The sequence below is a fragment of the Caretta caretta genome, chromosome 4, assembly GCF_965140235.1.
Source record: "Caretta caretta isolate rCarCar2 chromosome 4, rCarCar1.hap1, whole genome shotgun sequence".
Lineage (NCBI taxonomy): Eukaryota > Metazoa > Chordata > Testudines > Cheloniidae > Caretta > Caretta caretta.
Window position 1 is genome coordinate 41,179,087 of NC_134209.1, and position 14,031 is coordinate 41,193,117.

The window sequence follows — 14,031 nt, forward strand, 5'->3', positions numbered from 1 at the left end:
AAATCTCATAAAATGACCATCATATCTACCAATTCAAGAACACAGATGCACATTGCACAGAGCCCAACTTCAGCTCACTTTTTCTGTGGTGATGTCTGGGATTGTAAGATACTACAAGACAAGACAGTGTCATTGTTGATCCACTCTGTATGCACACTTCCTCTGCCAGCTCTAGTTCATCATGATTATCTGGCAACAACATCATCATTATCTGATCTGAGAGCACAGAAATAATTTAATGCTGTCCCTGTTATGTTATGTTGTTATGCCTACTGTTGTGTTTATCACACCCTCTTTTCAGTGCATTTGCCCTCTCAGAGCATGGTTAGCTCCTCATTATCACCTTGGTTGATGTGCCAAGGTTACCAGTTTTGGTGCTAATTATCCTCTTCTGGTACTAAAAATGCCTTCTTTGTCCAACTTGAGTTACACAGTGTAATTGGACAATCGAGCCCTATCAGGTTTTTTGTTTGCGCACTAAAACAATTTAGATTTTCAGGCAGTGATACATGTAGCTATGAAACTGAGATTAAATTGATGAAAAACTAAAGTCTCATAGACATAAAAGCCTTAGGATACAGTGCATAGAAAAGAAAAGGCATTTCCGCTTCCTAGCTATGTATATCACACTTGCTGTAATTTAAGTCTAATTTCAGAAAAGCTCTTTGACAGTCTGTCTGTCTGTTTACTGTAATGCATCAACATATTTAGTTCATGTTAAAATTCCCACCAAACTACATAGGTTGTAATTTCATCTGCAAAGTGGTGGTGTGCTTTTTGAATAGTGGTTGTGGGGGGCGGTTTCTTCTCACAGTACATGTTTTCTAAGCCAAATTTCATGCCATGAATATTTTTTTAATTGTTAACAGTTTTTCTAAGTATTAAAAGCCTGATTTAGTTTAGGATAACACATCCATGTACTTGTAGGGCACTGTATTTTATTTTAGCAAGTCATTTTGTTACTTAGCAATCATAATTTGTAAAACTTTTAAAAGTATTTGGTTGTTGCTATTTGTGTATATTATTTTCAGACTGTAATTCGGATTTGACCAGGAGGCTTGTAGAAGACACATTTTAAAAAGAGAAGAGAAAGTTATTCTCATGAGTGTCTCTTAGCCTACCATGAACTGATACCAACCTTACACTGGAAGTCACAATCCATAATGATTATATACTCCAAATTCCAAGTTATATCAGTAAAGCTGTTATACTTATAAGAAGCAAACGGGATCTTTGTAGGGAAGAAGGCAGCACGCTGCATTTATGCTTTTCAATCTCTCTCTCACACACACACAGTCCTGCCCAGTTGATGTTTATAGTTACCAGTCCAGAGTCTGGATCAATCTAGTGGCCTGCCAGATTGGTCGCAGAGGGGAGCAGGGTTTTGTCGCTCGCAATCCGATGCTCCTGGAGTGTGGCAAGACGAACCCAAAGTCCCATGGCAAAGCACCCTGTTCTTATAGTCCTTTTTCTCTATTGAAGTCTATACATTTTGCTGTGTCAGTGTCTGACCGGTTACTCCTTGTTTGGTGTTAACATTCCAAAACACCTCTGAGAGGGTCATCCTGTCCTGGTTTCGCTTTAATCAATTGTCTTAGGGGTGCCAGCCTTCACCTCAGGGTTCTCAATTTGCCCTTCATCAATCATGGATACGCGTTGATGGTTCTTTGGGGTCAACAAATCTTGGTAAGTGTCTTCACTCCTCCTTTCTTGATCATCTGGTTAACAATCTCCTTCGCACCTTATCTTTTCCTGATCCATGCATTCCTTATTCACACAAGCAGTCTCTTACAGAGACCAAACAGTCTTTTACAGAGACTTTGAGAATACAAACAGTAGTATTTTATATCGAGCAAAAAGGCATTGCAAATTAAACCTTGCTAAGTTTTACAATCAATAACCAAGACAATTTACATTGAGACCCAGGCCTTCAATGTTCCTCTAACCTACTTAACATAGACACAATACAGAATCCTGTCTCTTACTAACTAAACCTTAAAACAAAGAATGAAAGAGGGCCCAATTTGTAATGGATATGGGAAAACAGAATCTCATAGTCCCAGAGGGTCATTCCTTTCTGCTATTCACATGGGGTGGCTAGCAGGATGAAATCAAATTATACATTAATTCTTATAGTGCAATTCTAAAATCATGCCCCTACAAAGCTGAAATGGAAACATCTCATAATATACATCCTTAGGCTAATAAAAATTAACACAGAAACAGTACATTACAGTATGTGAAAGACTTAAGAAACAACTAAGACAAAACATGCAAAAGAAACATGTAAAATATATGTTGCAGAAAATTGCAAAAATTGCAAAAGCATTACATGTCACCCTTGGAGAGTTCTTGAGAGAAGTGATGGGACAGTAAATCCATCCCCAATGGCAGTACTGTGACCCACTGTGTGGAAAACCCAATCCAGGCTTACGTTCCCCTCAAGGAGCATACTCAGTCCCTTGGAGGAAGGAATTAAAGAATGTGTCACACAATAGCGACTCTTCTGTACTCTGAAAGAGAGGCATTGATGGACTCTAAAGGTTCCCCAGGCTTTGGGTGAACATGTTATGGCTAAGATATGAGGTCTTAATGTGAAATGTGTTTAAGCAAGGAGGAAATGGATGGATTTTCATGGTTAAGTTATAAATGTGGAAGAGTCTGTTATTAAAATGTCATATCTATGGATAATGAAGAAAGCCAGAAAGCAACTGCTTTTCCATTGAAGAGAATCTTTCAAATGTACTGCATGACCTTTATGCTGCCAGACAGCTGAGATCACATGAGGTGAGGTGCTTCTTGTATATGGATTGGAGGTGGGAGGGAGGGAAGTTGTTTGAGAGGAACGCTCTCTAGCAAAGCTCAGCTTTACTGATTTTCATTGTGCATTTAAAAACATAGCCTTCTGCTATTTGCTGGACTATGGATCAGTAGGGGGTTATTTATGTCTGTTGGAGTTGGAACAGTGAGAAGGGCTGCTTATGCAGTTTTATAACTAGATTTATTTAAGATCTGGTTGTATTCAGTCTGTCATGCATGCAGATGCAATGGCACATTAAAGATTATTAAATAAAATAATGTATATGCATTTTAACAGCTTACATCCAATGGATCTTCTTACAGTTTTACAAAGAAAATATCCCAAAAAGATGATCTGTGGTAACATCGCCAACATAGTGGATACCGTGGCATCATATGGAGTGAAGTCATGAGCCTGAGGTCCTAAAAAGAAGAAAAAGGTAAAGAATAAAAGAATTGTATATAGTAAACATATGTTTTTTTAATAAAATGCAGAATTAGTCTGTGGAACTCACTGCCACAAGATATCATTGCGGCTGAATTCTTGGCAGGATTTTTAATAAGGAATAGTCTTCAAGGATATAGAACATCCACTGTTACAATAGATAGGCGAACAGAATTATGAGGGATATAAGTCTTCATGCTCATACTGGAAGTGGTTGGCTATTTCACAACTGTCTATTACAAAGATTAAGATGTCTTTGAAGTAGGGCACTAGTGCTGGCTGCTGTTGGAGATAAACTACTGGACTAGATGGACCATGGTTGCGAAGGGCAACAAAAATGATTAGGGGTCTGGAACACATGAGTTATGAGGAGAGGCTGAGGGAGCTGGGATTGTTTAGCCTGCAGAAGAGAAGAATGAGGGGGGATTTGATAGCTGCTTTCAACTACCTGAAAGGGGGTTCCAAAGAGGATGGCTCTAGACTGTTCTCAATGGTATCAGATGACAGAACGAGGAGTAATGGTCTCAAGCTGCAGTGGGGGAGGTTTAGATTGGATATTAGGAAAAACTTTTTCACTAAGAGGGTGGTGAAACACTGGAATGCGTTACCTAGGGAGGTGGTAGAATCTCCTTCCTTAGAGGTTTTTAAGGTCAGGCTTGACAAAGCCCTGGCTGGGATGATTTAACTGGGAATTGGTCCTGCTTCGAGCAGGGGGTTGGACTAGATGACCTTCTGGGGTCCCTTCCAACCCTTATATTCTATGATTCTATGATTCTATGGTCTGATCCATTGCGGCAATTCCGGTGTTCTGTTCTTTGTAATGCCCCTCTAACTGGAGCCTACAGTAACGGATCCTTTTTTTTTTTTTTAAACTGTGCTGCTCCCTGTTAATGTACTGTAATTTTTGAACGGCTAACATTCTCTTCATGTACCTCAGCATAAATCGTAGATTCTATTTATGGATGGATATTAGCTTTCATACTCCAATTGTTAGAGTTCATGAACTATAATATATGTTATTATGGTAGGATGGAAGCTATGAGAGTGTAGCAGACTGGCAATAATTCTGGAATTTTTAATTTTTTTTTTAAAGGTTCATTCAACAAGAACTACTCAAAAAGAACATTATGGGTCTTCAGCTAGCGGCCAGTAGTTACAATAGCTGCATGCAACTGTGCACATTATTTTTGCATGCTCCTAGCGAATATGTACGAATGCCTATAATATGGGTACACGTTATGATGTCCAACTGCCTGTGTATATGTGCAAATACCCATTTTAGGTCTGTGCATGTTGTGTTGTAAATTTTTCTACTCTGCTGCAAAAGAGCATCCCTCCAATGGGGCACGTTTGGCAATTTTTTAAAAGTACATGTATAAATAAAGAGAGTTGTCAATTACGCCAATATCAAATAAAATAACCCAGCAAATAATAATTAACCTCTCTACAAAATCCCAACCAGACTCTCATCCCTGCATTGGCCAGTCTTATTCAATACCCATGTCCTTATGGGCAAGGCAAAAAAGATGTTCCTTGCCGCAGGCTAACGAATTCAAGTTGTTGTGGACTAAGGGTAGAAACAAGTTCTGTAGGCTCAGCAACCTAATGGATAATTGCTTCTCTGTTTTACCACTAGATTTCAAATTTAGACTCCTCTACTGACCTCCATACTGCAACTGTATGTCAGAGAGAGAGGCAGCCTGTTAGATAAGTGGGTCTCAGGCCATACAGGACTTTGTACATCAAATCCAACATCTTAAAATCAACCCAGAAACCAATAGACTGATTGTGGAGCACAGATTTAATATATTCACAAAAAGAAATGGCTTCAAATTCTGAATTGTGTTCACGCAGCCACAGGGGACTGCACGGAATTCTGTATCTTGTGTAAGCACTGAACAAATAATAGTTCAGAGGCTGGATACGGTCACACACATGCCATAATTGCCTGAACATATTACACATTCTTCTGTGATCTTATGTATAATCTTATGAGGAATTATGGGTTGGCCGTTAAAGCAAGAGACTAAGTGTTGACGAGAGCTGGGCATGAAACAGTTTTCCCATCCAATGAATATTTTTGAGTATTTGATTTTTTTCCTCCCATTTTTGCTTCTGGATGAAACTGAGACTTTCTGAAGTTTTTTGATGAAACTTAAGTGTTTGCAATATGCTTGTGATCCTCTACTAAAAGCGCTATGTAAATGCTGCTGTAAGTATTGTTGTTGTTGTTATTATTCACAGTTAACCTATAGTGATCTCACTGAAAATAGTAGATATTGATTCTGATCTCCGTGAAGTCATTGGTAGACTTCATTGAGTGTTGGGTTAGGCTCTAAAACCACAAGATTATGCCCTGCTCATGTAACAGTGTCCCAAGATCTCAATCATATCCCTAAACATTGACCATGGCTTATAGAATAGCCATATTTTAGTGTCTTTTCCAATGGTCTGTATCTCTTGACAATGTAGCACTCTTGCCTTTGGGGCCTGCAGTGCAAACAGTGGTCTGAGTCCCAACATAACTCTTGAATATACAGTCATTTTGGTGCAGTGGAGTCTACAGGCTACCATTAGAGCAACATTGACATCAGATGAGCAGACTTTATAATAGAATAGTCTACAGCAGTGGTTCTCAAAGCCGGTCCACCACTTGTGCAGGGAAAGCCCCTGGCGGGCTGGGCCAGTTTGTTTACCTGCTGCATCCACAGGTTTGGCCAATCGTGGCTCCCACTGGCCGCGGTTCGCTGCTCCAGGCCAATGGGGCTGCGGGAAGCAGCGCAGGCCAAGGGATGCGCCTGCTGCCCTTCCCGCAGCCCCCATTCGCCTGGAGCAGCAAACGGCGGCCAGGGGGAGCCACAATCGGCTGAACCTGTGGATGCGGCAGGTAAACAAACCGGCCCAGCCCGCCAGGGGCTTTCCCTGCACAAGTGGTGGACGGGCTTTGAGAACCACCGGTCTACAGCTCTGTTATTGCCCAGTAAGGGACTACAGAGTATTCAGTATCTATATCTGAATATAAAGAGTTAAACAACATGTTTTTAAAAAGGCACATTTTCCCTGAATATGGCCCTCTGGTTGCATTAATGACATTGAATTTTGTCATTAAGTAATCTGAACAGAAGCTTCTCTTTATATTGGAGGGTAGCTTTAGCCAAATACTCACGTTGCAAGTAGATTTACAGCCCTTATATATAGGGATAATAGGATTTCAGGATAAATTACCTGGGCTATTGAATGCAAATCAAGACTTCCTATTTTTGCATGTGGGTATTCAGCTAATTCTTTGACTGTTACATGCAGAGGTTGGTTTAAATGGCACAGAACACCACCACTAAGATTTTCATGAAATATGGACCTACTTATCTGTTATATTAAAAAAAAAAAAAGGGGGGCAAAGGAAGAGCCAGTGCAATGCAGAAAAGACCAGTACCAAAGCTAAGAATATAAGAACGGCCATACTAGGTCAGACCAATGGTCCATCTAGCCCAGTATGCAGTCTTCCGACAGTGGCCAATGTCAGGTGCTTCAGAGAGAATGAACAGAACAGGGCAATTATTGAGTGATCCACTCCTTGTCATCCAGTCCTAGTTTCTGGCAGTCAGAGGTTTAGAGATACCCATAAAATGGTGTTGCGTCCCTGACCGTCTTGGCTTATAGCCATTGATGAACCTCTCCTCCATGAACTTATCTAATTCTTTTTTTTAACCCATTTATACTTTTGTCCTTCACAACATCCCCTGGCAAAGAGTTGACTGTGTTTTGTGTGAAGTACTTTCTTAGTTTTAAACCTGCTGCCTATTAATTTCATTGGGTGACCCAGAGGAAATAATACTTCCCTATTCATGTTCCTCACCACATTCATGATTTTATAGACTTCTATCATATCCCGCCCTTAGTTGTTTCCTTTCTAAGCTGAACAGTCCCAGTCTTTTTCTCTCTCTCCCTCCCCCCCATATGGAAGCTGTTCCCTACCCCTAATCATTTTTTGCTCTTCTCTGTACTTTTTCCAATTTTAATACATCTTCTTTGAGATAAGGTGACCAGAACTGCCCACAGTGTGGATGTACCATGGATATATATAGTGGCATTAGATATTTTCTGTCTTTCCATCTATCCCTTTCTACTGGTTCCCAACATTCTGTAAGTTTTTTTTGCCTGCTGCTGCCGATTGAGTGGATGTTTTCAGAGAACTATCCAAGATCTCTCTCTTGAGTGGTAACAGCTAATTTTATACCCCATCATTTTATATGTATAATTGGGATTATGTTTTCCAATGTGCATTACTTTGCATTTATCTATATTGAATTTCATCTGCCATTTTGTTGCCCAGTCACCCAATTTTGTGACCAATGACCAGTTTTTGTGAGCTATTTAATCACTTCATTTAAAGCTATTTTAAAATCTATTTAGTTGTCCTCATTAACACCTAATTTTTGAGTGGCCAACCCCTCCAAAATTCATAGCTTTTGTTAAGTAATGTAACTTTTCTGTAAACATTGTCTACTTTTCATGTGAGTGCAGGTAATTCCTTTCATTGTAGAAAAGTGGAAAATGCTCCTTTGTTTTAGTGATCTTCCAGATTGTAAAATTTATTCTCTGTGCCCTCAGGCTCGACCCATCCAGAAAAGGAGGCCTTTACTCTCCCTAAGGATGACTGACAAGCAAGATTAGGTAGCTGTTGTAACAAATGGATAAAACCAATAAAATCAAAGCTGAACTTGACCCCGTGATGCTGAATGAAAGTAAATAGCAATAAGAGGCAAATAGGATAAATTAGTGGCCTGAACCCTGAGGCCCCTTCCCCCCCACCTCCCCTGCCCCTGCTTTGTGCTGCTGTTATAGTGCAAAAGGGAGTGGAAAGCAGCTGGATCCCCTAAGTGGGTGCTGCAAAATGTCTGAAAACCCACCTGCTTCCTGAAGCTTTTCAGCAATTCAATAGAACACTGTCCATATGTCTGCTGTGCAGTTAGACACCTGTGGCTGACCCATACCAGTGAACTCAGGCTTGCAGGGCTCAGGCTAAGGGGCTGTTTAATTGTGATGTAGAGGTTCAGGCTTGGGCTAGCCAAGGGATTGCTCATGTGCATAAAGTTAGGTACATGCTAAATGTTTGTAGTATTGGGACCCAAGATCATTAAAAAAAACATTGGGGGGCGGGGCAAAAATCCAATTATTAGCATGGTTTCCCTCTTTTACAATACAAGGTGCACCTCTGACGCTATATAAATAGGTTTTCGCTGATCTTTGGCTTTATTCCTAATTTTCTTATTTAAAAATCTATTTGTGTTCTCCCTATAATTTCACTACCATTAGCCTTTTTAGAAGCAGAAACTGGGAATTTCACAAGTCTGTCATTCTAGCCTCCTGAGGAGCAGACAACATTCTCTAGCTAAACTCTAAGAGAACATAAGAATGGCCATACTGGGTCAGACCAAAGATCCACCTACCCCAGTATCCTGTCTTCCAACAGTGGCCAATGCCAGGTGCCCCAGAGGGAATGAACAGAACAGGTAATCATCAGGTGATCCATCCCCTGTTGTTCATTCCCAGCTTCTGGCAAACAGAAGCTAGGGACACCATCCCTGCCCATCCTTAGTAATAGCCATTGATGGACCTATCCTCCATAAATGTATCTAGTTCTTTTTTGAACCCTGTTATAGTCTTGGCCTTCACAACATCCTGTGGTAAAGAGTTCCACAGATTAATTGTGCATTGTGTGAAGAAATACTGCCTTTTGTTTGTTTTAAATCTGATGCCAATTAATTTCATTTGGTGCCCTCAAGTTCTTGTGTTATGAGAAGGAGTAAATAACACTCCTTCTTTACTTTCTCCAGAACAAAATGACACCTCATTGTTTGGACTGTTTCCCAGTGTCTTCAGGAACTGACATCTTTGTAAAGTTAAAGGTCCTTTTTACCAATTTGCTGATTCTTCCTTATTCAGATTTCTGCAATATATTTTGAGAGCTGTCTGGACAGTGGTTCTCAAACTGTTTCATATTGCAGAACACTTTCTAAGGTTGAGGGAGATCTTTTCATGGGCACTTTTCCCTTTCCATCTTCCAATCCTAATACCTTGCTATAGCTAACCTGCATGGTTACATTCAAAAGTATTAGTATTAAGGAGAAAATAAACTCAATTAAATATGACAAGTGGCAGCGGCATGGCTATTTCTCCCTATTATGTGTCAGTGCTCTCTAGCTCCTCTCCCTTTCTGTAGTATTTTATATATTAGTTTATATTAGTTAATTCCAAACCTCCTCATGCTAGCTGATATCCCTACTGCTCTAACGATGACACTTTACAATCTGAACTTTTCTTTTATTTGCACCTCTCCAATTTTGGTGCCATCCGCAAACTACCTTTTTTGTTTTTTTAAATATTCCATGGACTTGTTCCATCTTTTCTCACAGCCCTTCCCTTTCTGCTCTTCTCACTCCCCACCTTACCACCAGCATCAACACCTTGTTGTCTACTCCCAGATATCTCCTTATCCCTCCCCAGAATTCCACATTCTTGGTGAAAGACATCCTCTGTTGCTCTACCTCAAAGCCCCAATTCAGCCAAGGCACTTAATACGTGCCTAACTTTAGGCATGTTACTACTGAATCAGTCCCCAACTTTTCCATCTCCTCTCAAATCTCATCTTAAAGCATATCTTTCACCCTAGCCTATGCCTCTTACTTTTCTCTCTTTCTGTTATCTAATTATCTGTGATATTTACAATAATTCTATAAATTTTTTTGAAGGCACAGTTTTAATAAAAAAACAGAATATAAAATAAAATTGTATCAAACTATATTGTTTTAATAGAATAAGAGAGAATTGGCAGCGAGTGGTAGCTTCATATGCAAAGCTGCAGATAACCCTACAGCTGCATCATTTCCATTTGTGCTGAGCACTTAAACCCACCTTAAATCTATGCCAGCCTACTGTCTCTCTCAATATATTCTAGAGACATGAATTTTATGAACATTTTAAAGTTCCTTAAATCGTTGCTAATGAAAACAGCAAACAAAATCTTGAGGTGCACAGTAATTTATGTAAGACTCTAAAAAAGGTTGTGGAATTACTGACATGCTTTTCGACTTTAATCCAAAAGCAAACTGATCAAATAGCTTTATATGAAATAGATTGGAATATACTTGTCTAAAATATGCTTGCTTTATGCCCTAAAATCATACATTCAGCTCCTCGGTTGGTCTAAATTTGACTTCAACTGAGCTATTCTAATTTATAACATCTGGCCCATTACGTTTACCCCAGGATCCTGCCAGACTGTCACAATTAAAGGAATTAGAATCAAAGTACTATCAGACAACTCAGCTAAAATACCTACTGGATTGCCTATCTCAAACATCTTTTTTTTCCCCTGGTTAGGCATTTTATTGCACCCATCATGGTCATATATAGGTGCCATACATACTTTTTAAAAAAAAAAACACGATAAATTCTAGCTGAAAGAACTCTATGGCATGAATGCAAATGGAACTTATCAAAACTATATACAGGTAATTGAAATCATTGTCCTTTAAAGAACTTCCAGAAATTAAAACAGATCTAAACAAAGGAATGGGTCATTAATCCCATAAATATCTCGAAACTCACAAATAGGAAAATGAACACCAACATTGCTCTTTCTTGCCTGCTAAGCGTCTTTGACATCCCAGAGTTTAACCTGGGTTTTCCACACAATACCAAAGCTGTATAGAAACAGGCAATTTAACATAAGAAGACCAACTTTTTTGGAATGCTAGCCTAAACTCACTTGACTCGGTAGCTCTATCGGTAGATAGAGGAAACTATCAAGAACAGGGGCCTGATTTTTTACTTTTGTGGCACTGACTTTACACTCGTGTATCTCCACTGGGGCCAATGGAGTTACATCACTTTAAAGTGAATGAAACAGAGTAGAAAATAGGGCTCCAAAGTTTTACAAATATCTTCAGGTGCAGCATTATCTCTTTGCCAGAACTCATAGCAGCCCATGAAATACACCAAAAGAACCAGACTAAAGACTGGAACTAAGTCCTAGGTCACACAAAAATATGACATTCTGTAGATGTCTCTCTAGGTGTTTTAACCAAGTTTGTTGCTAGAAAGATACTAATGCCATTTCCATGACCAATTTAAACAAGGCATAAACATATTAGAAAATAATTTTAAAAGACCATGCTATAGCTAATGCTATCATATAGCATGATTCTGTAAATCATTTTACATTTGTCTATGCCTGCAATTAGCCAAGTATTTCTTGCTGCAAGGAATTTATATCTATTTAACGGATGATAAGGTTGGATTCATTGGGTGCTTTTGTCCAGGAATAAATATAATGTCTGTCTGGCTGTTTTGGTCAGTTTTGCTTTCTAAGATTCTTGAGAAGCTCAAGGAGTTCTGACTTGTGAGCTGGACTCATGCCCCAATGGCTTATTAAATTCAAACAGTGCGGGAGGGCTGGTGTTAGGTCCATTGTTGGCTAAGATAACATTTGGGCAGCCTGCCAGCTCCCTTCAAATGAGTTGCCATTAGAACCATGCTCAAGAACATGTCTTCATGTTGGAGATCTCACCAGTTATTATCCCCTTATTGTTTTAGTTAAGGTTACTGAGAAGGGGTTGTGGTGCTGCAAGTTTGGCTTCATCTGAGGTTTCTTGATCCCTAACAGTCTGCCAGGTAGCTTGGGTATGACAAAGAGACCTGCTATTGCTGTTGGGCTTCTTATAAAAAAAAATCTACTAGTTATGGGTAGTCGATAGTGATCGGGAATCCAGGATGGTTTTTTGTCTTTTTTTAAGGCTCTGTAAGTAGCTTTTCATATAGTTGAACATAAAGTTTTGGGGGTTTTCTTTACTCACCTATGGACCCTTACTGGATTATGAATTACCAGGCAAGAGAGTGCAGTGTTGATGTTCAGGGATTTGGTATGTATGTATGGTATGTTCTCACTTTACTGATAAATCACTGCAGGAGGGGGGGCAGTGTTGGATAATTGCTCATGAGCCTTGATGGCTCCCTTGTACCAGGGTTCCAGTCTGTCAGCTCTTCTGTACAACACGTATATGAGACTACCGGGGGGTGATAGTGAGATGATTTGGGCTACAGTGCCATCATTCCATAGATGATGCATAACTTGGCATTTTTTAATTTAATTTTTTTAAAATTAAAATTAAAAAAAGATCTCATATAGATGCACTGTGTAAAATGAGGCATTGAGATCCGTATGAGGAATTTCAATATCCAATAGCCTGAAGGCTTATAAGAGCCATACAAGACTCATTACATTATGGGAACAACAGGACTCCACGATTATGTAGAAAGCCCTGTTACAGAAGCATGACTAAACCCTGCTCCTTAAGATACTTTGCTCTACACTGATTTCATTGAACCCAGATGTTGTGGTGTCTCTGCTTTCCCAATGCTTGGCTGAACTAGGGACTTGGATGAGAGCAAGCTGGCTGAAACTCAGTCTGGAGAACACAGAGATGTTGGTGATGGGTTGTGGGAAGCACGGTGTTCAATGGTGTCTATCCTCATTATTCAGAGGGCTTGCCTGTCCTTTGTTAAAAAGGTTCACAATGCAGAGGGTTCTTTGGATCCCTTTTTCTCAAATAGCATCAATGGATAATCATGTTTTTCTAGACTTCAATGATTGGAACCAGGAAGAGCTCAGATAGATCTAATGGATCCTGATGTAAAGGACTTGCAAATCCCTTTTTGGGATTTTCATTTTGGTCCCACATACAAAATACCTTTGGGACAAAGTTAATAAGAAGCCAGTTAGAAATATTTGTAAGAGAGACACACAATAAGGTAGCTGTGGAATGACACAGTGTGTCTTTCTGTAGGCCCCATTTCTTAATTGAAAGCTATGATTTTTTTAAATAGGGAGAGAAAACTCTCAGTATTGTAATGGAATCCAGGAGACTGCTGCAGAATTACCTCTAATGACAGAGTAGTCTTTAAAGAAACTTTAATTAAATATAAAAGTTAATCTATTGCAAGTAGTTTTGGATGAAATAATTGTGGCACTGTCAACTTTTTGTACGTTTATTTCTTATACCTGAGAAAATATATAAGGAGAGATGGTAACTTTTAATTTGGTGCTATCATGTCTGATAGTCATGTGGGTGGGGTAATAGTTATATATATTAATTTTATATATAGTAACTATTAGTTTAGTTCTGAAGCAAAATTGTAGAACTGAAACTAAAAGGCACATGGAAATAGCAGGACAGTTATACAGACAACTTGTACTTTGATTGTTTGCCTCTGCTCAACTTCACAGGGATTCATGTATGTCACAAGTATTATAATAGGAACAATTCAGAAAATATTCACATCATTGCCTAGAAATGAAAATGAAATACATTTTACATATATGTCTGAGTGTGATTCAGTGTTTGGGGTACTCTGGCATCTGTGGTCATTTCGTGTCAACTGGATAGGGTTCAAGTGCATATGGGGAGGAAGGATGGAGTTGGAAGGCATGAGATGTAGGTTGTGTTCCCAGCTCTGTGGCAAACTTCTTATGTGATCTTGGGAGCAAGGCACTTAATCTCACTGTGCCTCAGTTTCTCTTTATATAAACTAGGGGGAGAATAAGGGTAGTACCTTAATTACTTGGGTATTAGGCTTAATTCATTAATGTTTGTAAAGCACTTTAAGGAAGCTGGATAGAAGTTACTGGAAGCAGCTGATTCAGCACATCCCACCACCAGGATTTCTCTGGATCCCAAGGGTAAATTCCTCCTGGAGCAGTGTCTATGGCTGGTGCTGTGTGCTGT